Source organism: Pimephales promelas, chromosome 8 (genome assembly GCF_988280905.1).
Source record: "Pimephales promelas chromosome 8, fPimPro1.hap1.1, whole genome shotgun sequence".
NCBI classification, from domain to species: Eukaryota; Metazoa; Chordata; class Actinopteri; order Cypriniformes; family Leuciscidae; genus Pimephales; species Pimephales promelas.
Window position 1 is genome coordinate 20,148,481 of NC_142776.1, and position 24,374 is coordinate 20,172,854.

The following is a 24,374-nucleotide window of genomic DNA, read 5'->3' on the forward strand; positions in this document are numbered from 1 at the left end:
ATAGATTTTTATCATTATAGTTATCGTCTTTGGTGTGAACAGGCCTTTAGGGTTAGCATTGTTGTTTGGTTAAGAGTTAGTTGCATGGATGTATGCATAATTTACTGTTATTGCTATAGTAAGTGCTATTTGTAACTAGGCCTGCAAATGAAGTGCTACTGCATCTTTTTATCTTCTGCAGAATAAAGAAAATGAATTGATGTGAAATTTCAAGAAATTGATATGATATACTAATTTGTGAAAAAAAAATGTACGATGAAATCCCATTTAATACACACTGGGAATAATAGAGATAAACACCAGCACTACACACCAATGACAATTCACAAGACAATGAACAGAATACAAAGGCTCTGTCCCAATTTACAGGCTGCACCCTTTCGAAGGACTCAGACTTCAAAGGCTACGAAGGTCGGACTGAGCGTTGTTGGGACGGCCTAGTCTAAGGAGAATTGTTCTTGTCACCTGATGAGTAACTAACATTTAATCTTTTTTGAAAGTTATATTTAACTGTCTGAAAACTAAAATCTTAGTAAGATATGTCACTTTAAAATATGTCCATTTGTCACTTTGTAACCATATCACCCTGTAGTCCAAGACTGATTGCCCACTGAAGCTAAGCAGGGCTGAGCCTGGTTAGTACCTGGATGGGAGACCTTCTGAGAAAAACCAGGTTGTTGCTGGAAGAGGTGTTCGTGAGGCCAGTAGAGGGTGCTCACCCTGTGGTCTGTGTGGGTCCTAACACCCCAGTAAAGTGACGAGGACACTATACTGTGAAAGAGCACTGTCCTTCGGTTGAGACGTTAAACCGAGGTCCTGACTCTCTGTGGTCATTAAAAATCCCAGGATGTCCTTCGAAAAAAAAGAGCAGATGTGTAACCCGACATCCTGGCCAAATGTCCATCATGGCCTCCTAATTAGCCCTATTAATACTGATTGGATTCATCACTGTCTCCTCCACCAATAAGCCAATATGTGGTGGGCGTTCTGGCGCAATATGGCTGCCGTCGCATCACCCAGGTGGATGCTACACATTGGTGGTGATTGAGGAGATTTCCCCCTTCCATGCAAAGTGCTTTGAGTTCCCAGAAAAGTACTATATAAATGTAACAAATTATTATTATTACTATTAAAGCTGTTTTAAAGTTTTATTTTTGTATCATTTGTATTATTAGATATTTGAATAAGCTGAAACCCAATACTTATTTTTAAAATTGTAATTCGGCAATTTAATTTAAAAACAAAATCTTGTCGTCGCTAGCGTGCAATGAATTCTGGGGTAGGCAAGGCCACGAAGGATCCAACGGTTGTATCCTTAATTTCACGGGAAAGAAGGCTGCATTTGCAGGAGCCTTCAAATTGGGACAGAATTTGTCACGCAGCGGTGGCGCAATCAGCCTTCGAACGCGACCTTCAAAGGATTCAGCCTCTGAATTGAGAAGCAGCTTATGGCAAGGGACTAATGAGAGAAAGGTGCAGGTGATAAGTCGATGTGGTAAAAATCAAGGGTAACTATGGAAACAAAAAAGATGGCAATGGAAACAAAGGAAACAGGAACTTAAATACACAGGAACTGACAAATGAATATCAAAATCGCAGTCCTTAATCAAAGAGAAAAAATTAAAAATGTTGCCTTATTTTCGAGTCTGGGTATCTTCAGTCACAATTCATTGTCACAGAAACACAAACAAAATGTATCGACTAGGACATAAAAAATGAAATTGTCGAGTAGTAAAAGCTGTGTCCTACAAATCATATATATGCCAAAAACATGGTTCAGGTTCAGCTGTTCCTGTTTATTTCCCTCTGTTACATTGTGTATTTATACTTCCTGTTTTGTTTGCTCATTGTTCCGTATCGCTAATGTTTTATTGCAGTAATCTCTGTTTCCCGCGGTGTTCCCTTGAATTAAAAACTATTTGTATCACGTACAGTGTTCACTGACAACTAGTGGGGTCTATTTGAATGATTATTGAATTTGTATTAAAATTTTCAGGCCCCATAAATCCAGACGACTTTAAAAGTATCCTGCCTGTTTTATTTGGATTTCTGTACCTTTAGCAGCATGATCTAGTTTTTTTGAATCTTTGCTGTGTGGGCCATCTGACAAAAACATGTGTCTGAGGGACTGAAACTAAATGTCACTCTCATTCCAGCATGGAGCTCAACTGCCCTTTCAAAACACATTAGAGGGAAAGAGGATCAGCGTATTGGTCCTAAGGCTTCTACCCCTATATCATCACTAACACAGACACATGATGGGCTTAAACCCTAAAAAATGCTTTTACACAGACTTTGAGTGGCGATATTTCTCATCTGCTATAATATCACCTCTGATACAACAATGACTTGGACCCCGGCAGGGGTGCTGCATTTTCTGGATGAATCCTTTAAAAAGTGGAGGTGATTGTGAAATTGTGGTTTCTTTGATATTTTTTTCTCTCTTTTTTATGTCTTCACAAACTCAGTGTCATTTTGCAGGCAGCTTTGATGGATTTAACAGAGCGGGTGGATGGATGAAGAGCAATTTATATGTTAAAAGTATCTCAAAGTGCTGGGATGTAGTCTCAAACACCCCTCACTTAATTCTGCTTCCATCATTATTATTCCCGAAATCTCAAAGATTTTCTGTCAAGTTGTCTCACCCGAACACAGAAATCATCTCCAAGTAACACGGTGTTCTAGCGAGACAAATTTCACCCGACATGAACGATTGCACGCCGACACCGGCAAATTTAGAGTTGTGTGAATGTCAAGAGAGATGTGTAGAGCTTTTGTTCACTGCTCGAAAAAAACGAAGAAAAAAAGGGGGGAAATAGCAGCTCAATCCCTTTAGGAATGCATTAACAATGCCGTTAAAATAATTCTAACATTAATTAAAGAAAGTGAATCACAATCCACTGAGCTTTAAATTAATCTTAAGAGATTTGCCCTCACCTTTTTATCCTTTGTCTGAAGCAGAACATTTCTCAGTTCTTTTTCTTCTTTCTTATAGTTCTGTTTTACCTCTTCAGTACTGGTCCAGCAATGGCTTTGGACTGAGTGTTTGTAGACGTTTTGGACTGACAGAGATGCAGCTGGTCTCATTATGTCACCAATCTAATTCGTAGTGCTGCAAATTAGACAGACTGTGTGTGCGTGATCTTGAGTTAGTCAGCGCGTTCAGAAGAAAAACAACCCCACCATCAGCTTAAAGAGTTGGACAGACATTGGAACATTTGTTTGGCCATGCTTAGGAGTGTGAACGGAGTTGTATTTTTTTACTTTCAGGAAGTAATTGTTGCTAAGGGGGAAGGTGAGAAAGTGTGTCTTTGGTGTGATTTTAATTGGCTCTGGTGGAGAGCAAATTCTGAGAGGTCATGAAGGTCAAAACAAATCTTCTAAAACAGCGATTCTCATTAGTGATTGAGAAGAGTATGATTCTTGAATTTGTTTAGTACTTGACCGAAATCTTCTTTTAATTATGTTGTCTTCCTGTGTTGATGTATTTTTTTTTTCACATTTGATTATGGCACTCCACGGTCTCCCCTTCAGCAGTTATGCAACAATATACCTTTGAGAAATGTTTTTCCTTATTGTTTTTAAATGAATAATATATAGGCTTGATACAAGTCAAGATCAATCGACAGATCTTCTGGTAAAATATTGATTACCAAAAAAATAAAAAATAAATAATTAAAAAAAAATTGCTAACCTGTGTAAATTTCTATCAAATTTTATTTAATGGCTCTAAAACAACTCAAATAATACAAAGTTTTAATGTAATCATAAAATAATTTTGCTTTTAAAGAATCAAAAGCTTCTTATTTCTCTACTGACTCCAGTACCTCACCACAACCTCGATTACTTTAAGAATTAATTAAATAAACATTTTATTATAATCAACGTTTTTCCACAGATCCTTTAGATTGAGACATTGAACCTAGATAAATCTATATTTCCTAATCATTTTGTTAACAACATGTATTCATTACTTCAACAAGCTCATTGTTTCTGCCTTAAATTAAAACAGTGTTTAAATTAATACATTGTTAACTAACTGCGTGATTTGTACATGTACATTTCAGAAATTCATTACTTGGACACAGCAGATCACATGCATTTTCTGTAGAGCTGCTTTAAAACGATATGTGTTGTCAAAAGCGCTATACAAATAAATGAGAATTGAATAGAATTTTCCTTTGAAGTGGGGTAAGATTTGTCAGGGGTGTGAAATGGTACTGTGTGTACCACAATTCTCATTACCCCACAACACATGGCACAGGCTGAACACTTTCTGTACACTCTTAACGTTTAGTCACAGGAGCCACACTATAAATACTCTAACTGGCCGATTCTGTCTGTGGCGAGGAGCTATTTGGCAGGTGATAAGGTGCTAATTAGTGGCTCTTAGCAGGAATACCACTTGCGAGGAACGCAATTCACATTGCCGTTGTCGCCAATCGTTCGAAGGACCAACGTGCCCGGCCTCCTCCCCACAATAAACCTTGTGAACCATCTCCAAGACTTAAAAGATGTCCCTATTAACACTGGCAACCAGTAAACAGTTATTTTTTTTTCTTTCTTCCTCAGCAAGTCCAGTCAGATGAATTAAGCAAGTGGAGTCAGTAGATTAAGATAAGAACTTATCTTCTGCTTTGAGACAGACTTTTATATGCTGTATATGTCCTCGCATCGCTCTCTCGCTCCCTTTGTGCAGTCATTCCATTGGTAATTATAGTGGTGTGAGGTTGGATTGGGAAGAGAGGGGTTTTAACCCTGTCATGTACTGACCTTTGCTGCCTGAGGGTGGGAAGGTTTTACCAAAAGTCCAATGGCGATATTCATTTAGCCGAAGAGTTGCGCCAGGAACCTCTCCCCCGTCAGGTATATGCGATGACAGTTGTAGAGAATGAGCGCTTTGTGCTATCCAAACTTATTAAAGCAAAGGATGGACTCATGGGCCTAGCGAGCGAGAACTGATAGCTCTTCCATTTCCAAAAGCATCACTTAGAAATATTCAACAAGGCTTCACCACAGGAGAGCCCCAAGCATTTGAAATGCCCTTTTAAAGTTCAGCGCAAGCACATGCTCTATTGAACTGTCATAAAAGGAATCGCTGGAGAAATGCACTGCTGTGGTCCATTCCACCTGATCTTAGTCATACTTAAATGTGTTAGGGCAGAGAACATCACAAAGGGACGGCTAGATCAACCCTCAGATCTGAGCATCAACACAGCCGACAGTCACACAAACAGTGCATATGAATCAGGCTTTTAATTTAGACTCCATAATTTCATGAGTTGTTTCTCGCCCCCACCCCTCTTTAACTTGAGCCAAGCTAAATATTTGATTGAACGAGCTGGACTGTGATGCCTCTAATCTATTTTTCTTTCTCTAACATTGCATTAATGCACAAGTAGCCTCCGTTCGCTCCCAGCAGGATTCTCCATACACTCGCATTCATTCTGATTAATCCTTTGTGCCTTTGTGGAGTTGACGCAGATCCGCAGCAGCCTAAACATGCCCTGAGTGATGACCAAAGATCACTGGAAATGTCACATTGTAAACAGAAACATAATCAAAAGCCCTTTTACTTTTCCAAGGCTTTTGTCTGGAAGTCTGAAAACACCTTGTTGACATTCAGACCCCCTTTGGCCCTAATAATTATGGTGGATATTCGTGTTTTCTCAATAAAATGGGGCTCCTCTTTACCAAGTTCTAAGACCAGCCAACCATCCCTCTCTGGTTTTAGAGTTTGAGTCTCTTAAATAATACTAAAAAAAAAACTGAATCTAGACGATATTTTCCATTTTAATGGTTTTTAAGCAGGGGAATCTACATGAGAGTGAGCAGAGGAGATGTGAGAAGGACTGGCTCCCTGGGACCTAAATGGCTTTTGGGCATGCAATGTGTCTTTGATGTAGGGCCTAACAAGCATCAAACTCGCTTCCAATGGCCCTTCACATGCAGCCTGATTGATGTAAGTATTCTATTTGTGTGGGGCACATAGCAAGTTTGAGCCAGCTGTACATTTAATTTGAAATTCACTAATGTCTCGAACTAGATAACATTAAGGGTGATCTTATTAGCTTGTTGTAAGTCCCATCCAATGTGTTTCTCTCAAATGTTTTTAGCTTTACACTGCTCAGCGTGAACACAAGTTCTAGGATTGTCGCTATGCTTGTCAACACGCAGGGTAATGGTATTTGAAATTATTTGCATAGCGGATCAAATTTGCCACCAGAATGCATTAAAAATTAAATATCACTAAATCAAACAGCAGTCGCTCTTCAGAAACGTTTGATGTGTGTGTTGACTGAGCAGTGGTGGAAGATCCTGTAAACACAATTATTTCAATTTCGTAAATGTCTTAGGGTCAATAATGTAGAAGTGTGCCCAAGATAAAGAATAGGAAAATTATTTTCTTTTCTTTTTTTCTTTTTCTTTTTTAAATCTAGAACACGTATATTCTTCCTATTCACGTTGATTTCATATAAAACATTTACACCATCTTCAAAAATGTTTCAATGTAATGACTGTGGTGTAACCATCAAGATTAATGTAATAACATATTTGTTCACGGAGGCCATGGTCCTCAGTCAGAAAAGGGTGGCTTGCCCACTTCAGATTGCTGGAGAAATCCTGCCTCAAGTGGAGGAGTTTAAGTATCTTGGGGTTTTGTTCATGAGTGAGGGAAGGATGGAACGGGAGATTGGCAGACGGATCGGTGCAGCTTCTGCAGTAATGCGAACGATGTACTTGTCTGTTGTGGTAAAGACGGAGCTGAGGCGCAAGTCGAAGCTCTCGATTTACCGGTCAATCTACTGTACGTTCCTACTCTCACCTATGGTCATGAGCTTTGGGTCATGACCGAAGGGACAAGATCCTGGATGCAGGCGGCCAAAATGAGCTTTCGCCGCAGGGTGGTTGGGCGATCCCTTAGAGATAGGGTGAGGAGCTCAGTCACTCGGGAGTGGAGCCGCTGCTCCTCCACGATGTCCCTATTGTCCCTATAAACCTACCCATAACAGTGCGTCTTATTTTGACGCTAAATGGTGCCATGCGCGTAGTATTTCAACGCAATGTCATGTGGCGTCACCTATATGACACCAAAGGATGAGAATGTGTTGCTAAATACAGATGTTAACAGAGTCTAAATCGCTTAGAGCTTGTCCACTTTCGACACTTACAGAGGTAGTCAAAAACACATTTTTTGTATCGTAGACATGATGATGGTCATGTGGTAGAATGATTTCGAACATCCACAGAAAATCGCCTACTCTGCCTTCTGTGTAAACATTATGGTAAGTGCGCCAACCAGACGGAATTTAAACTTTGTCGGCTGATGACCCAAGTTTGGTTTGAAGACGAAAAACTTACCAAGCACAATGTTCTCCCTACCATTCCTGATTTCTTACCTGCACTCACAGCATCCAGCGTGGTGCAGAGACAAAAGCTGCTGCTCTCTGTATTTTTTCCAATCATCTCCAGTTGTGTTCTTATGTAAATTTTGTGAGCTTATTCCATCAATTTGATCGAAAGATCTGAAAAAGCCCATGCACTTACAACCCACCCTATAGACCCTCTACTTGAAGAAATCAAGGGTCGAAAGCGGACAAAAGAGACATATTAAAACACCAGTGTAAATGAGAATGTGTCTCCCTCGTTTGCTCGTGATCCAATCAACCAAAAAGCACCAGGTGTAAATAGGTAAAGGTCCAAGAGCAAGTTGTGTAAGGATGGGGGAAACTTGTTGACTTTTTGTTTAAACACAGACAATGCAAGTTCCCAAGTCATACAGTTCCTGTGGTCAGTGGGACTACAAAATAAGGTCTTCCAGTATGTTGTCCCCAGATAACATTTCAAAGAATGGATAAGCAGGTCTCCATTATTTCGAGGCAGATTGCTTTGACAAAGCACATTAAGGGGGTCACGCTCTTTGTGTTGGACACTGCAATTGTGTGTCTGCCACAGTGATGGATAACACCTAGATGAGCTGCCTCACAATTGGCCAAGAATGCAGACAATTATTAGACATAAGCTTAGGTGAAAAAACACAAAGGCCTTCCATAAATCATGCACAATCTCAAGTAAATATTGTCTTGTCATCTAGCTATTTGCTTAGCAGCTGGGTGTGCGCATTGTGTCGCTAAATTGATTCACGGTTCAACTGATGGCAAATGTAATAAAACAACACTCAAAAAAGGGTGATAAATTCAAAGGAATCCTTGAGAGACATCCACTTTGTCCTCTCGGAGCCTCTGCACAGAGATAAGCAATGCCAGATACAGTGACGGCTTTCCGGAATGAGTCTAAATTGTAATTTGAATCTGGAGATTGTATCTATGCAAATCTTTGTTCTGAAGCTGTGAAAGAGGCAAGAAACAGAGCAGCTAATGTCTTGTGCTGGAATATGGCGCCATCAAATAGTTTATTCATGCCCGCGCTTGTAAAAGTCACCCCTTCGCAAACAGGAGCATTTGCATTTGATGATGCCCTTCCAAAGGAGACATCTCGAGCTTGATGGCTTCTTCCTATGCTGCTGCTTCTTTTTTTTTTTTTTTTTAAAGATAGGAAGAGCCAAGAGAACAATGCATTGTGTTTAATTAGCTTCTCTATTGGAGAGCAAATGAGGTTTGTTTTAGAGTGTATAAATTGAGTGAAACGACAGATTAAGGAGATTTTATAAAACATGGTTTTATTGCCTTGTCACATATTTTAGCATTCTGACAACACACAGACGTGACACAAAATCAAACTCGCTGGTACATCTGGTGCCATTTCGGCTGCACACACAAACACGACACGAGAGGAAAAAGAAAGGGGTTTTAAAAAGCTATTTTAACTAACTGCTACCAACGCTCTGGCACAACACAAGGATGCCCTTGGCATAAATAGATCTACATGTTCATTTGGTATATTAAGAGAGGCACACAGTTAAAGAGTGTTCATTACAATTGTAAATTTCCGCCCTGGGGCCCATAGCCCAGTACTTGATTACATGGGGTCTGCGCTCATGGACACAGCCTGAGTCGGACTCAGAGTCCAGTGCACCTAATTAATTTCATTAGAAAGTGAAGTCATCTTCTAGCAGGAATTAATATTTGGAGCGTCATGTTGCTAATTCATTTCCAGATTTAATTAGCTCAGAGAAGAAATGTTGCTTGGGCAAGAGGACTTTTTAATTATCAGCTTGGATAAATTTGAAAATGTTGATGCCTAAGGGTTGAGTTAATTAAAACCTGCATTATTTTAACTTTAATTAGCTCCCATCTTTGTTTTGCTCCACCATATGGCCATGTCCTGTAGTCAAATTTAGTTAATTAAGCTAATTAAGCTAATCATTTTAATTACTCAAGACAATGTGATTGGATAGAGGATGACTACAAGTTTATGGCCTAGTACTTGTTATTCATTAAGTTGAAGGGACAGAGTTATTTCTGATTGCAGTTGGCAAGCATTGCCGAGCTGTGACAAGCGCTGAGATATTAAGGCTGAAGTATAATTGCATTCCTTGATAAAAACAACATGTCACTAGCACAACTCTTTTAAAGAGGAAAATAATTTAGAGCTACGTCTATTAGCATTCCGTGTCGGTTGAAGGCCTTCTCGCCGGTATCTGATTAAATGCTGCAGAATCGCTCAAGTGAGAGGAGCCCCTTTCTCTCCCCCGGCCTGCTGCTGACCACACTCTCAAACCTGCGATCGGTTGCTCCGGTAATGACACACACGCAGTTTCGAGATTAAACGTTATTAAATTCAGTCATGTATGTCTGGGCGGCACTCTCCAAAAGGTACGTTTACACTCCTCTGTGCTTTTGGTCGTAAAGTTTCCTTCGTTAGTGGAAGAAACTGGTCCGATCTCAATGATTAACGTAGTAGATCATCATTTTTTATGTAATATGTGTCAAGACTCAGGTTACGTCTACATTCATTTTGGAAAATTTAGTTTGAAAACACTCTCCATCCACGCTAGCATTTTCAAGCATTTTCTAAAGAATTCTCGTCCATGCTGAAACAACAGAAAGAGCTAAAACCATCCTACTGAGCGTGTGTGAAACAAGTAAAGCTTGATAAGATGATCCAGAGAAACTGGACATAACACACATCTCACACTATTCTTCTGGCACAATCATTTTATTGGCAAAATATCTCGCTTCGAGGTCACACTCAGTCGCCGTTCCATTCCATGCCTTAAACGCAATTCCACTCACATTTTGCCATCTTTGCAGGAACCTAATATGAAGATTGTACAAAGTGACTGTTATCTTAAGCAGCATTGTGAAGGTGTATATTACGTACCGTTATGAAGATAAATATCTGTACAATATGTGTCACTTGACAAAACATGCATCATCGTTTTCAAATATCTCCGGTTTCACAGTTTTCAAAGTTAGCACTTGGGAGAACATCTTCAAAAGATCAATTTTTGCAGGAAAAGGGGACTGTTTGGGTGTCTCAGTGTGGATGGAATGCCAAAATGTTTAAAAGATGCATTTTCAAATGTGTAGATGCATTCTCAATCGCTCTGCGTGGTTTTTGACACTTTGACACTTTTGGTGCTGGAGAACCAAGAGGCTGCAAATTCCTCAACAGAAGCTGCCAATGGACAGACGTCTGGAGTCCCTCAGGGGGGTCTGAATGTCCACCCTCACACCCACCCCCCATCAGGACCAGGATCTGCCTGACAAATTGCGTAGCAGAGGGCCTTCTTGCTTCTGGGAAGAGCCATTTGTCCCTCTGGGCCAACAACTGCATGTTGTGCCACACATCATGTCCCCTTGGTAACCGCATAACAGATTCAGAGGCCAAGTGCGGTAATGAAATAATACAGCTAGACATCATGTCCATGGTTTCCATTATTGTTAAAGATTTTGGTTGCCCGATAGCACCACTTAGGTAATTTGTTTCTGTGTATAATCCTGTTGGCTGCTATTAAATTAAAGCAACTGGTCATTTGGGTTTCGGGGACTATAAATAAACCCTGTTGCCACGAAGCACAGGCAGTATGTGTTGTGTCTCATTTGATTAAAGGGGAAGCACTTTATAATTTCATCTGAAAAAAAATGTGACCTCACTGGGTCAGCCAATATCAGATGATCCGAACTAATAGCTAAAGTAGTTAATGACTGTTGCTAATATACTCTCACTGATATATCTATAACCAGTGATTTTTCCTCTAATACTAGAAAATCAAAATCACAATGCAGGCATATTGACATATTTAATAATAAGTTTGGGAATGTTATTCCTGTTATAGATGTTTGGTAATCATTGTAATTGCCTCTCATCTTTGTAAGTGTTGGCCATGTTTGGTGTGAGTTGGGCAGGATGAGATTGAGTTGTGATCTGGCATGAAGCCAGAGAGAAAAATTAGGCCCATCAGCACGGGTGCCTCTCTCTCTCTCTCTCTTTCTCTCTCTCACTCTCTGAACTCATTGTGATGGAAGTATTCGGATATTGATGCCGAATTAACACCTGGGGGACTGCATATGTGTCCACACCACGGTATGCATGCTGGTGTGCTTGAATGCTTATCCTGGGTTATCAAAGTCACATTTTAGCTGTTACATGATCAAGGTGCAAATGAACACTGCATTAATTAAATAGCATAATATATACACATTTAGGTGTTTCTTTAATATAGGATATGGGTGTTTCTTCAACTACAGGCACTTTATATCCCAGGGGTTGATTTTTATTAAAACTACCATAGTTGAGCTTTTTCTTCATGTTATATGAAAGTCACATTAACACTTTCTTGGAAACCATTTATTTCAGCTAATTTAAAAAAAAAAAATGTGTGTGTGTGTGTGTGTGTGTGTGTGCATACAGAATTTATTGTTTAACCCTTTTTGCATTAGGATATTACATGCAAAACCTGAAAATTCATTACATGACATTTTAAAACCTATTCTAATCTGAACAAAGAATACAATAATAACCATTTCACCATTTATTGTGTGAAATTTATTTATATACATAAATTGCAGTCCCTCAGTCCCTCAGCATAATTTCCACTATGACCAATCATTTTGTCAGTGCTGGAGATGAAGTAAATGTTTTGGAAAATCAAGGTAAATATCCCTGATATCACAAATATTTTTATTGTGTCAAATTACCAAAGCTGTTTGTCAAATAATGCAAAGATTCTCTCTCTCTCTCTCTCTCTCTCTCTCTCTCTCTCTCTCTCTCTCTCTCTCTCTCTCTCTCTCTCTCTCTCTCTCTCTCTCTCTCTCTCTCTCTCTATATATATATATATATTTAATTGCGTATTCCGTTCATCTTCGGAACACAGTTTAACCCTTTAAAGACTCAGCCATTTAAATAAAAATAATGTGATGGAATCAAAAATTATAGTATTATCTTGTAAGAATGTGGAAATATTTTAGGAAAGTTCTAAAATTCCTTAAGGATAAAAGTGCCATTGTTCTTAATTAATCCATTGTATTGTAACTTAAATATTGCCTTTACCTTTACCACTGACTTGACTTAGTGAAAATGTTGTATACGTAATAATAGTAATAAATAAGTAATAATAGTAATAAATGAATGTATATGTCAGTCAAGTACAGTTAAAAAAACATAATGTCTCTTTGTGAAATTTGCTAATTATAATTTTTTAGATAGACCCTGTAGATCATGTGCCCAGCAGGCCCCAACGAGATAGAGCTTAATAGATTAACTAACAGACGGCTGCCGATCAGGGCCCAGCCAGTTGACACCGGGAGTAGCATCTGCTCAAAGGCCATCTCCCTCCACCCAGGGCCAGCGCTGCCTCACAAACCCCGGCATGGAAGCGCCATCCTGGGCCTCTTGCTAATTCTGCCTCCTCCTCCTCTCACCACCAGCATCGCCAGACCCTCTATGACATAGTGGCTAATTAGAGGCATGCATATATTTATGACTGTGTTCATTACAAGAGAGGCTGCAGTCTGCCTTTGTGCACCTAAACAAACCTGCTCCCCTGCTTCCAGCTCACGCGCCTTTCTGACTCCTCTGTGAAACAGTTATGCCAGTTTACCAGGAGCCAGCTTGCAAACTCTCACAGAAGAAAATAGATATACAAGCATGAGCTCTAAGGGGATAAGCCGCAGGCAAAAGAGAAACCTCTTTGGGGTCCATTTGAGGCTGCTTGAACTACATGTTTAATTATATGTAAAGGTCAGGAGGAGTGAAAGGGAAGAAATGCCAGACAGAGGGGCTGTGGTTAAGGCTCTGTTTTCTGCCTAATGACGGTCTCTTCCTTTAGTGCACACTCAGCTAACATCCATCACCCCACAGCTGCATCCCACAGAATTAAAAGCATTTGGTAACTCAGACAGACAATCAACCTGAGATAGTGTTGAAAAAACCGAAAGATCTGTGTGGTGATGCTTATGATTATGAGCGACTTTCTTTTTTGTCTATCGATAGTTCATAATATGCACAACGAAGAAGGCAGGAGAATGCACACGCCACATATACACTGACGAGACCGAACAACTAAAGGCAGACATTTAGGAACTTAAATACACAAGATAACGAGGGAACACAACTGAAAGTTACAAAGAAATCAAATCAATAACCATAGAGACACAAAATACAAGCAGACAGGATATAACCACAGCAGAAACAGAAAACCAAACTAAACAGTATACCCCTCCCGGAAATCCACAACCTGGTGCTGACAGTTCACTGAATAGAGGACATTTAGGTGGAGGACGGGAATCCTAGATAGGGACAAATTACAAAAGTCCACGGTGGTGCAGGTGGAGGAGTAATCCATTGGACAGCCATGAGCAGGAAGATCCAACTGACGACTCAGGCCACAGCCAGGATGGTGTTCCACATGGTGTTGATGGAGAAAGATGCCAAAGTAGTGTGGGTCTCAACACCAACCTGGGAACGAGTGAAGACGACAAAGCCGATGAAGGTGGGGCCCACTGCACAGACAGAGAGTCAATGGAGCGGAACGATGCTGTATGCTTTGGAGATCGTGACATACTACTGCGACTACCCCCCGAGGTGGAATCAGGGCACCGGAGGGCTAAGGTGGAACTGGAGTGACTGAGGGCTGAGGTTGAGTCTGAGGGAAGGCAGAGCCAAACAGAGTCGAGGGGGTGAAGGGGCAGAGCGCTGTGGATGACTCGCAAGTCTGGGACTTTGTGATGGCGATGTTTGACCCAGGCAGAGCCGATGTTCTGAAGGAGTGGAGCCGGATTCTCGATGGTCCCTGTCGGAGCTGAGGGAGGACGAAGCGAAGGCGGAGGAGCCAGGACGACGGGCCAAGGTGGAGTGACGGGATCAGAGACCGGATGTGTAGCCATTGGATCCACAAGCCCAGAAGGAGCTAGCTCCTTGAAGGCCCGCGGTAGATCCACACCACCTGAGAGTAGGCTGAGGAGGAGTTGAGGGGCTGATGCGAGACACCGGAGACTGGGTAGTCGGAATATTTGAGGGTTGGATAATAGGCTGATGAGGAACAAAGGAACTGCCGAGGGACAACAATAGGGAGAGGGAGGCTGAGAAAGGGCTAGCAGGTCTGAAGATGAAGATTCAGGCGGGATCAAATGGGGCAGGGAATCCTCCTCTCCAAATACCAAAAAAAAAAAATGTCCAATAACTGACTTTCTGTAGTGGGAGTGTGGACGGGGCTCTCTTCCATACCCTTGGTAACACACCTGGTTAGACTCGTGAAGCTTGTGCTCTATGTCTGCGGTGTGCTCAGGGAAATGTTCCTTGCAGCTGGGTGGTTTCAGGCTGAGCACTGGGTTGGGAGTGGGGCTGGTGTCCTTCACATATTCGGCGAAGCTCTCTCAAGGTTCTTCCTCAGACAACCTGGCCTTTGTAATGGTATTACGTATGTGTTAAGAAATGTAAAAAAGCATTCGTGCGGGAAGCGTGTTTGATAGGCAATGTCTAGAAACTCATTCAAATTGTCCTCGATGGAGCGATCTCCCTGCTCGAGGCACAGAAAACAGATTAAGGGAATGTCCATGGTGATGAAAAATAAAGTCAAAACACATACAAAAAAATGTCACCGCAGTAGAAATCAGTTTTTTGGGTCAGTCTTCTATCACACTCTGGTGGTGTAGATCAACACGGTGAAGGCAAATGAAGTTTAAACACAGTCTTTAATCGATAATCCACAAGATGCGCAACAAAGAAGGCAGGAGAATGCACACCCCATGTTTACACTGACAAGACCAAACAACTAAAGGCATACAAACAGGAACTTATACACCAGATAATGAGGGAACACAGCTGCGCTGGATAATGAAATCAAATCAATAACACATGAGACAATCAGACAGGAAATTAACACGGCAAAAACAGAAAACCAAACTAGACTGTGACAAATACGCAGAGACACATATACCGTAAGTAAGCCATTCAAATGAAAGCTGTGAACAATGTGGATTTCTTGTTACTCTGCTTCTCCACCAGCCCAATATAACAACATCGACTCATCCAATGGCATGATTTGGGGGTGGGACTATTTAATTGTCGACCAATGAGAGGCAGGGTAGTATTCTGGGGAAACCAGCTTGAAAACAATTATTTTTGCAATTCTCCTTCAAGATAAAATTGGGAGATATGGAAACATTCAGATATGGACAGACAAATAATCTAATAATCATAATCTTTCATTTGATCTAAAGACTTTTGCTGAAAGGTTTTAAATGTGTTTTACTATATAGCACACATGTTTTGCTTTGCTTTGCTTTGCTTGTGTCGCAAAATAGGGCAAACATTGTGTTTAGTTTTTTCTGGTGTTTTTGTTAACAGTAAACGGTGTGGATAAGACATGGAATTGGTAACAACAATGCCCAGAGCTGCAAACGGTGACTACTTTGATGAAGCTTAAATATAAGAAAAATTAAATGTGAAATCTAAAAAAAAAAAAGGAAAATTTGTGGATAATGAATAATATGATAAAGGATAAAGTGTGGATAATTTTAATTCAAAAGAAAATTTGTCAAGCTGTTTCTAAACATTTGACTGATATTGTATTGTAAATATCTCATGTAAACTAACTTTGAAGTTAGAAATGTCTTGACTGAACTGAATGAAATGGAAGCTTGCAGGGCATCATATGCTTCACTACGTTATCACTAATCGCTGGGTAAAAAATCATTAAGGGTTAAGGTATTTTGGCATCCAGTTCTGGCATCCAAAGAGAAATGGATATAAGTTACAGGTCGGAGACTAAGAGGTGTGTGTGTGTGGGATGCGATGGGAATGGACAGATAGATCCTAAGCAGATCCCACTCCCCTTCATGTAATTGCAGAGATAAGGAAACTCATGCAGGCTCTTGGGCAGACAATTTGGTGATTTACAGCTCTTTAATGGTCTCAACTTCAAAGCCTCCTAGAAAAAATCATTAATAGATATATTTAACAATGTGAAACATTAGTCACTGCCAACACATTCTCTTGCTGCAGTGTTTTAGAAAGAAACCCAAAAGAACTGATTTCAAATGCTTTATTAATAGGTAAAGAGATAATTATTCTTTCCCCTGCCTTTTATCTCTCCTTTCCTCTGCTCTTCTTTTTTTATGTAAGATTGAAAAAGCTGGCTAAATTAATGCCTTGTTAAGGCACAGCATTCATTTGCTTGTTCAAGCAGAGCATTAATTTGCTATATGATCTTCCATTCTCTCTCTCATATGTTTTCATTAACTTAAGGTCTTTCTTTCACTTTTTTGCCTAATTTGAAGCAAGCCCATCCTAAAGCCATGGTGTAGCAGCAAGCATCTGCTCTCCTAGCATTTTGAGAAGTAATGCTCATATGGGTTATATATTTTCAGTCCTGCAACATTTTCTGAGCCCCTTTCATGTCCTTTTCCAACATTCGTTTCATGACGATATAACTATTTTACGTTTTGGCAACTTTGTGGCTAATTCATATGAATTAATACAATCGATACGGTTATGTTGTTTATTGGACCTTCATGCTGTCAGGTGTGTCTTGTTATGTCATTAGTCTTTGTGTATACATGTATAGCCTTCATGTAATCATTGTCCTTTGAACTATTTCTTTCTGTCAGGAACAACTGGAATCAAAGTGCAGAAAGAGATGTTTATTGAAGAATAAACAGAAACGGTGGTCAGCAAACAAAAACACAGAGACAACAGACAAGGCTAGTGATGCAGGGACTTCGACAGGCGACTGGGTGATGAAAGACGGTCTGAGACGTATAACCAGGCTCCAGGTATAACAAGAGATGAACCAGTAGTGCAGACACGAAGAACAATCCTGTTCACTAAGACCACGAAGACCACCACAAAACGGAACAGGAACCAACACAGGAACATACCAAAATGATCTGACATCAAGAGATAGCAGATACCATCTATATTGTAGCCCACGTAAAGTGTGATCAGAGGTACTTAGCGGCCATGCCCACACTGACGCACGTGCCACACACACACACACACACACAATCACAAGACAAGAAGAAGGCAGAGAATTCATAAACCGTGACATGTTCAAATACAAAGTTCTGTCATGAATCTCTACATGGCGCAGGCTAGGATAACACAGTCTCATCCCAAGAAGTCGTATAACTGACGTCTTGGGACGTCTTTTGACCATACGTCAACATCCACCTTTTTAGGGTACCCTTAAAGGGATAGTTCACTTTGAAATTAATTTTTGATATGTTTTATCTTACCTCAAGGGGATCCAAGATGTAGGTGTCTAGGTGTTTCTACAGCATTTTCAATTTTGACATTTTTTTTGGTCAAACCGTTGTTGTCTGTCAGTCATACACTGGAAGTGAAGGGGTCCTCAATCGGTTCACCTCAAAGAGCATGCACAGAGAAGTCAAAATTAATCATGATTTAATGACTCGTACATTTAAGTACACATTGATGGCCTAAGACACGAAACGAGTGGTTTGTGTGAGAAAACGAACAGTATTTATATCGTTTTACCTCTTGTAATCATAGCCATGACAGAATGATCTGACGGCACGGGTGCTTCGCTCTGCGCATGCGCTGGAAGTGATCGCTTGCGCCCCTACGTCACTCTTTGTTTATACAGAGATTTCGGAAGTTTTACCTTTCACTAAACATATTTAGATATACGGGAAACCGCAATGGAAGACGATTTCGGTATATCTAAATATGTTTAGTAAAAGGTAAAACTTACGAAATCTCCATGTAAATATTGAGTGACATCACACGCAAGCGATCACTTCCGGCGTACCATTGAACTGATTCAGTTCGGTTCAGTTGGACATTGCACAACTGATTCAGATAACTTGGATTACACGAGGTAAAAACGATATAAATACTGTTCATTTTCTCACAAAAACCGCTCGTTTTGTGTCTTAGGCCATCAATGTGTACTTACATTTATGAGTCGTTAAATCATGTTTAATTTTGACTTCTCTGTGCATGCTTTTTGGTGGACCTCCAGTGTATTACTGATAGACAACAACGGTTTGACTGAAAAATGTCAAAATTGAAAATACTGTGGAAACAGACACCTACATCTTGGATGCCCTTGAGGTAAGCTAATTTAATTTATTTCAAAGTGAACGATCCCGGGCCAGCATACAACTGACGCTTTACCTTTAACATCGGTTAGGTGACGGGGTAGGTTTAGGGGTAGGTTTAGGTCTGGGGTAGGGTTAGGATCCGATAACATCATCTAACCGACGTTTAAGGGTACCCTAAAAAGGCGGATGTTGACGTATGGTCAAAAGACGTGCCAAGACGTCAGTTATATGATGTCTTGGGATGAGACTGCTCTGAATAGGACCTAACTCAACCTGCTCGTAATCATATCATTATAGGGCACAGCTGATTGGTTCCTGTCGTATCAGTAGCCGATCGTGCTCACACGCTCAACCTTTAAGTACGTGGTTGAATTTGCCTTAGCAGTGCAGCGCACTTTTAAAAAGCCTTCACCTTCCCCATCTCCACCTGTATAGATCTGCTGCTACGGGTAATTCGAGTTGAACAGCAGCAGCATGTCTTACTTGCTCACAGCAGCGTGTCATGTATGTATTTGCTCTTCCGCAGTAGCAGCAATAAAAGCAGCAGCAGCGTAAGCAGATATATTCAAACATACAACATTGTCATATCCATTACCATGCCAAACACTTGCCATGACAGAACCTCTGTTGGTGAGTTTAATGTTGCATGTTCAAGTTTAGTTTATCAAATCCAGCCAAGTCTTTGTTCTTTCTCTATCTGTTCACATTGGAATATAAAAAACTGCACTTGGGTTATTTATACTCTTCTACAGTGAGCATCGCTAACACACTGACAGGACAGATATTGCTGATATAGCTGCAAAGATAAAGCCTTGTGCATTCCGTACAGTAGCATATACCCATTAAAAGCAATGAGCTATATACACATAGCATATTTCCTAACAATTTAGCATGTATACAAGTAGATTCATATTTGATCTACCAAATAAAGCATTTGCAAGAATTAAAAACAAAAATGTCCAGAACCATTAATTTATGGGGACTTCTGCTCTTAATGTGGAGCCTGTGACATTAGCCCAGAACTGGGAATTGAATTACTCTTAGAAAATCCTCTAGTGTCCTAAAGAGACACAAAGACTTGCAGAATTTCTAACGAGGAGTCTTTTCGACATCTAAGCTGACTCTGGCTGATTAATGAAAGCATTTGGTGACCTTTTGCTGTTCTTATGAAAGGTTCAGCCCTCTGTTCAGGGGCTCTGGCTTCGTCCCAGTAAAAAAGATCTCCATCCTGGTCAGCCACACTGAGCCCCAGTGTCATTTTATTTTCACTTTTTCTTGTGAATTATTAATTAAGTGTTCCTTGCAATATCTGTTACTTCTTTTGTAATGAGTTAAGCTGCTTAAACAACTTACACTTCTTAATATCGTCTAATACTACAACTCTAACTTGATACTGCAGCTGCTTCATAAATAAACGTTCGGGGTGGCGTTTGCTAATTTATGAAATTAGTGGGTAGATGCAGATTAAGAGATCCTGGGTAAATGTGCTGCACGGCAGCTGAGGTTTCTAGATTGGCGGGCTTCTGAGCCTGGGCCTTTCTTGCACTTCATCGGGGAGGCGTCCACATGCATTTACCCATCGGAGCGCAGTGAAAAATCTATCAGAAACACCAGTGTATTTATTTCCCTCAGTGGGGATCTGATTGATGCACACACCCACATATACACACAAAAACACGTACACGAGAAAAAACACCCAGAGGAAGTTTAAACTTTAAATGATCCCACTTTACACTGGCATTTTCGGTTTAGTCCCTGCATAGCGATGGCGGTTATGAAACCTTTTCATTGTGAACGTATTGTGAGTGTATCTTTGGTCTCGCTGTAGGAGTCTGTCTGCAGTCGGCCATGCTTTCAGGGGCTGACCGACCAGCCCAGCACTTAAGAGATGGCGCACTGAGTGTTATCGCGAGCCACGACTGGCTTAATGCATTATTATTGTTACCACATTCCCTTACTGAATGCTCCAAAGGGAGTGAAGGCTCAGAAAGGCTTTTCAGAAGCCCAGTCTGAGAAAACACACTGCCATAAATAGCTGAATTGGGCCCCGGTATGGATTGGTCATGGCTTTTTTTTTTTTTTACCCCCTTCATTCCCCTCTGAATTGGGAAAGAGACTGTGAGGTCTTTAATTTTTTGAAAGAAGTCTTGTATGGCACTTCATTTTACAGTGTTCTTGTTACACGTCACATGTAGTGACTGTAATAATAACTCTGAATTATGCATAATTACACAAAACCAAACCCTGTAGTAAGTACATGTAGTTAATCATTATTTTTCAGAATTGAAATGTAGAATTACACTGTAAGAAGGACACCTTAAACAAGGTGTAACCGAAGCCAACTCTCCTCTCCAAAGCTGTATTCAGCTGTATTCAAAAATACAATAAAACAATACTATTGTAAATAATTCTTATAATTTAAAATAGCGGTTTCTTATTTTAATAAATGTAATTTATTCCTGTGATGGCAAAACTGAACTTTCATTCTTCAGAAACAGTTCTTGCTATTATTGGTGTTGGCTTTAAGTGCCATAAGAAGAACCATAAAAGTGGTCCATATGAATTGTATGTTTTGTTTTAAGTTTTTTACATGGAAATTGCATGGAAATCAGCAACATTGAATTTCACCATTTGTGCAACTTTAAAGACATGTCAACTAACTTTCATTGGAGTATTTTGAGTAGGCTGTTAGAATGGTTGACGTACTTTAAAAGTGACTCTATAGAGTGTCTTTTGGTGGAGCATCAAAATAAAGTGTTAAGCTATTATAAAACTAGATATTAATTTTAATTTTAAAATTAAGACATTAAGCAGACAGTTTTCTAATACTCTAATGAGAGTTAGATTACATGTATGTGCTACGTTACTTGTAGTCAACATGCCAAATGTCTAAAGGTGACTATCAAAAGAAAGTATTACCAACAAAAAAAATATAATAATAATAAACAAAGGTGACACTTTAAAGGTGCAATGTGTAAAAATTGTGAGTATATATTAACAGATATGTAATATGACATCCATAACTGCAGTATGTTTTCAGTGGTGTATAAAGAACTTACTTGATAAACCGTAATGTTTTTATTACCTTAGAATCAGACATTTATATCTATAGAGCCTCCATTGTTGCACTCAGGTCTGTCTCATGGCCCTCTATCAGAATCCAGAGATTTGAGAAGATTGGAGAAACTTCATTTTGCGCCCGAAAAAAACACAAACGAAAGGGGTACCACTGTCGTTTTTTTTTTTCGGGTCGAAATTTTGAGTTTCGATATCTCATCTCTGGAAGGGTCTAGAACCTCCATTTTTGCACTCAGGTCTAAGGCTCATGGCCCTTTATCAGAATCCAGAGTTTTGAGAAGATTGGGGATACTTAATTTTTCGCCCAAAAAAAAAAACGTAAGGGGTAACACTGTCGTTTTTTTTTCGGGTCGAAATTTTGAGTTTCGATATCTCAGCACTGGAAGGGTCTAGAGTCTCCATTGTTGCACTCAGGTCTATGTCTCATGGCCCTCTATCAGAATCCAGAGTTTTGAGAAGATTGGGGATACTTAATTTTTCGCCCAAAAAAAAAAAAAGACGTAAGGGGTAACACTGTCGTTTTTTTTTTTCGGGTCGAAATTTTGAGTTTCGATATCTCAGCACTGGAAGGGTCTAGAGCCTCCATTGTTGCACTCAGGTCTATGTCTCATGGCCCTCTATCAGAATCCAGAGTTTTGAGAAGATTGGGGATACTTAATTTTTCGCACAAAAAAAAAAAAAAAAACGTAAGGGGTAACACTGTCGTTTTTTTTTTCTGGTCGAAATTTTGATTTTCGATATCTCAGCTCTGGAAAGGTCTAGAGCCTCCATTTTTGCACTCAGGTTTAAGTCTCATGGCCCTCTATCAGAATCCAGAGTTTTGAGAAGATTGGAGAAACTTCATTTTGCGCCCGAAAAAAAAAAACGTAAGGGGTAACACTGTCGTTTTTTTTTCGGGTCGAAATTTTGAGTTTCGATATCTCAGCACTGGAAGGGTCTAGAGTCTCCATTGTTGCACTCAGGTCTATGTCTCATGGCCCTCTATCAGAATCCAGAGTTTTGAGAAGATTGGGGATACTTAATTTTTCGCCCAAAAAAAAAAAAAAAACGTAAGGGGTAACACTGTCGTTTTTTTTTTTCGGGTCGAAATTTTGAGTTTCGATATCTCAGCACTGGAAGGGTCTAGAGCCTCCATTGTTGCACTCAGGTCTATGTCTCATGGCCCTCTATCAGAATCCAGAGTTTTGAGAAGATTGGGGATACTTAATTTTGTCGCCCCCCAAAAAAAAACGTAAGGGGTAACACTGTCGTTTTTTTTTCGGGTCGAAATTTTGAGTTTCGATATCTCAGCACTGGAAGGGTCTAGAGCCTCCATTGTTGCACTCAGGTCTATGTCTCATGGCCCTCTATCAGAATCCAGAGTTTTGAGAAGATTGGGGATACTTAATTTTTCGCCCAAAAAAAAAAAAAAACGTAAGGGGTAACACTGTCGTTTTTTTTTTCTGGTCGAAATTTTGATTTTCGAAATCTCAGCTCTGGAAGGGTCTAGAGCCTCCATTTTTGCACTCAGGTTTAAGTCTCATGGCCCTCTATCAGAATCCAGAGTTTTGAGAAGATTGGAGAAACTTCATTTTGCGCCCGAAAAAAAAATTAAAAACGAAAGGGGTAACACTGTCGGGTTTTTTTTTCGGGTCGAAATTTTGAGTTTCGATATCTCAGCACTGGAAGGGTCTAGAGCCTCCATTGTTGCACTCAGGTCTATGTCTCATGGCCCTCTATCAGAATCCAGATTTTTGAGAAGATTGGGGATACTTAATTTTTCGCCCCCCCAAAAAAAACGTAAGGGGTAACACTGTCGTTTTTTTTTCGGGTCGAAATTTTGAGTTTCGATATCTCAGCACTGGAAGGGTCTAGAGCCTCCATTGTTGCACTCAGGTCTATGTCTAATGGCCCTCTATCAGAATCCAGAGTTTTGAGAAGATTGGGGATACTTAATTTTTCGCCCAAAAAAAAAAAACGTAAGGGGTAACACTGTCGTTTTTTTTTTCTGGTCGAAATTTTGAGTTTCGATATCTCAGCTCTGGAAGGGTCTAGAGCCTCCATTGTTGCACTCAGGTCTAAGTCTCATGGCCCTCTATCAGAATCCAGAGATTTGAGAAGATTGGGGATACTTAATTTTTCGCCCAAAAAAAAACGTAAGGGGTAACACTGTCGTTTTTTTTTCGGGTCGAAATTTTGAGTTTCGATATCTCAGCACTGGAAGGGTCTAGAGTCTCTATTGTTGCACTCAGGTCTATGTCTCATGGCCCTCTATCAGAATCCAGAGTTTTGAGAAGATTGGGGATACTTAATTTTTCGCCCAAAAAAAAAAAACGTAAGGGGTAACACTGTCGTTTTTTTTCGGGTCGAAATTTTGAGTTTCGATATCTCAGCACTGGAAGGTTCTAGAGCCTCCAGTGTTGCACTCAGGTCTATGTCTCATGGCCCTCTATCAGAATCCAGAGTTTTGAGAAGATTGGGGATACTTAATTTTTCGCCCCCCCAAAAAAAACGTAAGGGGTAACACTGTCGTTTTTTTCCGGGTCGAAATTTTGAGTTTCGATATCTCAGCACTGGAAGGGTCTAGAGCCTCCATTGTTGCACTCAGGTCTATGTCTCATGGCCCTCTATCAGAATCCAGAGTTTTGAGAAGATTGGGGATACTTAATTTTTCGCCCCAAAAAAAAAACGTACGGGGTAACACTGTCGTTTTTTTTTTCTGGTCGAAATTTTGAGTTTCGATGTTTCAGCTCTGGAAGGATCTAGAGCCTCCATTGTTGCACTCAGGTCTAAGTCTCATGGCCCTCTATCAGAATCCAGAGTTTTGAGAAGATTGGGGATACT